General features: G+C 41.6%; 1 protein-coding gene across 3 annotated transcripts in view; it reads right to left on the bottom strand.

Annotated features, from left to right (window-relative positions):
* plekhg2 (pleckstrin homology domain containing, family G (with RhoGef domain) member 2) overlaps positions 1-1,351 on the bottom strand; it is a 49,415-nt gene extending 48,064 nt beyond the window's left edge. For all 3 annotated transcript variants that reach the window (XM_025055114.1, XM_017032172.2, XM_025055115.1), the window contains exon 1: positions 1,004-1,351. The gene's annotated coding sequence lies outside the window, so the exon portion shown is untranslated. The remainder of the gene's footprint in view (positions 1-1,003) is intronic.
* Between the last annotated feature and the right edge of the window lie 3,730 nt (positions 1,352-5,081).

Below are 5,081 nucleotides of genomic sequence, written 5' to 3'. Positions count from 1 at the left end.
AGACAAAGACACAGAGACAGAGGTGATGAGACAAAGACACAGAGTGAGTTAGGTGATGAGACAAAGACACAGAGTGAGTTAGGTGATGAGACAAAGACACAGAGTGAGTTAGGTGATGAGACAAAGACACAGAGTGAGTTAGGTGATGAGACAAAGACACAGAGTGAGTTAGGTGATGAGACAAAGACACAGAGTGAGTTAGGTGATGAGACAAAGACACAGAGTGAGTTAGGTGATGAGACAAAGACACAGAGTGAGTTAGGTGATGAGACAAAGACACAGAGTGAGTTAGGTGATGAGACAAAGACACAGAACAAACAGAGATGAAGGGATACAGAAAAAATGAATGAAACAGCGAATCTGAGGCAAAGATGTTGATGTGGAGATAACCACACACATTCAAACAGAGAATAAAGATCTGCAGGAAAACATTTTAAATTATTCTATTTTGGTTATACAAGTTTTATATCTGACTCAGTTTAAGTCCTGTCCATGACCTGGTGTTTGGTCCATCACCCCACTTCATAGGTTCACATTACAAACTGGCTTTCACTCACTCCTGCCATCTACAGGCCGCAATTTGCACAAAGCTTCTCAGAGTGAAGCTGAAGCGGCTGGTTTGTGGCATCAACATTAAAACGATGGTTTATCCACTGGTGGATGGAAGAAAGTGTCCTGTTCAATCTGAGGTCTCAGGTCTATAAATAATACAGCCTTCAACACAGTATATTCTTGACTCTGCAAAAAAAGCTTTTGAATGATCGATACTCAGATCAATCAGAACTGATGAGCTGTTGGTTCTTGTAAATCTTTATGAATACTTTATGTCACTGTTGAGACCACTTCAACAGAGAAGATTTGAGTGTGTGTAATGTGTAGAGAATAATTTTTAGCATTGTGTCATAGTATTTTTGCTAATGCAAAATAACAATTTTCAAATGTTTTTTAAAGAAAAACAAAAAACAAACACATAAGGACACTGAACTGATGAAGTGTTCCGTACCTCGGTGATGAGAGACAGGAGACATGTACGTCCCCCTTCAGACTGCACTGGTCCCCTTTCCTGCCTCCCGGCTCTCTCTCGGTCCTTCCAGCGCTGTCTCCGGCCACACCGGGCGCATCGGCACGAAACAATTTCCCGGAGTTTTTCCACAATCTTCCAGTAAAAGTTGTGAGGAAACGTTTGCGCGCAAATAAATGAAAGGAAAAAAACGGACGCAAAAGTCTCCGTACGGTGAGTGTCCAGGCGGCGTAGAGGCTGCCGGGTTCAGGCGAACATGTCGGGACGCTCTGGCTGAGAGATGCGAATCTTCATTTGGAGATGAGATCCAGGGGCAGAGGCTGCTGGGCTCCAAGTAGAGGGAGTTCCAAAAACCATCAGAGAGACAAAAAGAAAAAAAATGGAAATAGATAAGTGTGTGAAGAACCCACTCCATCTGGTTTAATGAGTATTTTATTGACTTTGTAGCCTAATAATTGATTCCAGCCGGGGATCGATTGCAACGAAGTCAGTGGTTCACGCCAAGCTCACGAACGGAATTTAATGATATAATTATTAATAATTGATATTAATTTTTATATCAGTAAGCATGTTCTCCCGAGACTTCGCCAGGTTCGTCCTCCGTTGATTGCGGTGAAGCAATGAGTTCTTACAGTCCGATTTACAAATAAATAAAAAACTAGCGAAATGCTTTTTTTTACACTTTGGCAAAAGTGTAAAAAAGTAAAACGACTGTCACAGTTTACGGTGGTGTACAGAAGACGGGACGGAATTTTAGCATGCTGTTTTAATAGTCTTACCTTTATCTGTAAATAAAGTTAATTGCTCGTGTTCTTCTCCAGCACTTTTCGTAAAGTGCCTCCCTATTTTGAGTTAGTTTAAGCCTCCGGGCACCATTGGACATACTTACCAACATAATTATTACCGTAGTCGTCATTTTTTATTTCTGGTGCAGCACTCTGATTGACAAGAAGGGGTTAAAACAATAAAACCACAGATAAATAAATAAAAATAAATCAACTATCGCCCGCAGCAATCTATTGACTTCCTGAAAACGCTCCGAGTAGAAGAACAGCAGCGTTTAGCAGGCGCCGGGCTCTCGTCTGTCCTCTTTCGGTGCGGCATGGTACTGTTGACCCGTTTGTCGTTTTGTTATCACGGATATTTTCTCATGGAATAATAAGACAAAGATAACAATACATTGTTAGTTTAACCGCTTTATTTAAACATGGCAGTTCCAGTATAGTATTCGAATAGCTAGCTTTAATCACCTTTTACCATATTTTGTTTTATTTTCCTTTCATTGTTTTAATTAATCTCAAGGCCCCAGAGTGTCACCTGACCATAATTAAATAAACCTGACAGGGACACACACAGAGGAACAGTTTTATCTGCTTAATAACAAACACAAGACTCCAATCAGTTATAGTTACTGTTAAAAATGGACCTAACTGTAGACTGGACGACTTTTAAAAACCTTCCTCAGAAGGGGAAATAAGGTCAGTCAGTGAAGGGAAGGAGGAAGAGAGTTTGAACCTGTTACAGATCTTGGAGTATTTATTTTAAAGAGTTGCATTAATGAGACGAACACTGAGCCAAAGTAAAGGAATAACTCTGAACTTCACCATTATTCTGCTTAAACAAACCCTTTCCCTCCGTTTCACAAATACAATGAGCCATAAGTTACCCTACAGTAGATATTCATACTGTGGTGCTGGATGGAAGTCCAGACCAGAGTTAAAGAAGCACCATTACTGATTGTTTATTGTGCATTTACCCCATCCATGAATCAGGTGCAGTGATTCATGTTTTTTACACCTTTTTCTTGCCTAAGTAAACCCTCATAATGTTTTAAAAAATATAGTAAATATAGTAGTAATTAAATGTTTGACTTTCTCATTAAGCTCTACTTTTTGTTCCAGATTCTCTGTCTGCAGTTAAAACACATTCATCAGAATTATCGACATACACCTGGTTTGATCTGACAGTTTCTACTGGTCCTGGAACGGTTACGTTTCTCATGTCCTGATTATCCTGATACAAAACAATCCAATCACTACTCCAAAATATCCAACATCTGGCTCACAACTGTGATGCCGGCGGTTTTGTCACACAGTGGCCAATAAATTATTCTACACCACGTCACCACTGCTCTTTTGAAAGCTTCATTTTCCTGACCCTCAGAGTTTGTTGTCTGTCATTTATCTACTCTGGAGTCTGTAGTTACAGCCTCAGGATTCACACTGCAGCGGGGCAGTGACCTCAAAGCCGCCACAAAGACCAAAGAACAACAGAGACATTCCTCTCTGTTGTGGAATTTCGGCACCACAGTCACTGAAGTAAGGGAAGCATAGACTTGTGGGATATCAAAAATAAAACACGGGTTAACAGGTTTATGCTGCTCTAAATCCACAGTTAATAACAATAAGGTAAAAGAACCAGACGATTTCTTAAGTATCACTTTGTATTTATGCTATATAATAATGTCAAACCCCTGAGGGCTAACAGCCTCTGCTGCCGTGACACTTCCAGGATATTTATATGCATTTCCCCAAATCAGTCTCTCAGCAGTTGTTCACACACAGACAAAGAGGCAGACAAGCTATTAAACAACATCAAGCAGTAAACAAGGCAGGTGCCATGGCAACAACAGGTGTAAATCACAGGGTAGCTCACCTTGTTAAAAAGACAAAAAAAAAAAACTTTCTCCAGTTTATATGAGTCAGAGTGATGAGAGAAAACATCCTGTAACAGAGCCTGTCAATCTGACCGCATCCACTGGAACACACACACACACACACACACACACACACACCATATTCCTGGAAGAGGAGTGCGATCTGCTGATGTCATGGAGACCATTTCTTGGAGCTGACCTCACCTGAGTCAGTGTCTACAGGTCTGGTCTACAGGGTGGGGGGGTCACAGACAGTGACATGTTGACCTCCACTGGAGTTTGTTTTCAGGATTAGTTTTCACAGACGCGTGCTATAAAGAGCACTGACGCTAACACAGATGTGATAATACAGATGTGATAAGTTTGGTTCAATCCTAACTGAAGGTGTGTTTGAAGAGTGTGTGTTGTCGACTCAACCTCCACCTCATGTCAACACACACCTGTCAGCTGATGTTTTTCTGCTGACTGAGTATGACATGTTCAGTTAATTGGGGGCAGTGGTGGATGGTGGTCCAGGAAGTGGACTTGGGTCTAGGAGGTTTCAGGTTTGACTACACCACCTGCCAAGTTACCACGGAAGTGCTCTGAGCATGGCACCCGGGGGCTTAAGCTGCCCCCCGCTGACTTTGGTGAGGTCACATTTGGTTGTGTCCAGTGGTGTGCTGTGTCACAATGACACATAGTTCACTTTCCTTCCTTCCTTCCTTCCTTCCTTCCTTCCTTCCTTCCTTCCTTCCTTCCTTCCTTCCTTCCCTTCCTTTCCTTATCAAACAGAAATAATAAAGTTTGTCAGTGAAAACACTGGGATGTTGTTTCAAACATCTGTCAAATTAAAGACCAGGTAAATAAAGATACCAACCTTTCAGGAAATTTGGTTTGTAAATCTTTGCAGTTAAATACTGTAGTTTCAGACACACTAACACACAGTGACATTCCTGTCCACATCTGTTCTCAACCACAGCCACCAGTTTACCAGCCAGGTCCAGTGTGGGGTGTAAACTGGACAAACACAAGACAAGGTAAACTCAGACCGCAACACACACACACACACACAACACGTAAATGGTGGAATGCATATACAAACAGAAGCAGATGTAAGTAAATGTGCACAGTAAAAAATATAATACAGACAGACACACACACACACACACAAACACACACACACACACGGTAAACAGTGTGGCACCATTGATGACTGTTATTTCAAACTCAGACATTCCTCAACTTACTTTTCCCCTCACTGGTTACCCTCCAAGATTGCATGTGTGTGTGTCGAATGTGTGTGTGCGTGTGTTGATTGGTTGTTTGGCAGAGGTCAGAGGACCAGCAACAAACAGAGGAAGAGGATGAAGGATCTGGTCCAACAGTTGTCACGACAGTTTGTTTGAGAGTCAGTCGAGTTTC

This window comes from Cynoglossus semilaevis, chromosome 4 (assembly GCF_000523025.1).
Source record: "Cynoglossus semilaevis isolate Cse_v1.0 chromosome 4, Cse_v1.0, whole genome shotgun sequence".
Taxonomy (NCBI): Eukaryota; Metazoa; Chordata; class Actinopteri; order Pleuronectiformes; family Cynoglossidae; genus Cynoglossus; species Cynoglossus semilaevis.
Note: the sequence above shows the minus strand (reverse complement) of the source record. Positions and strands in the feature narration are given on the sequence as shown.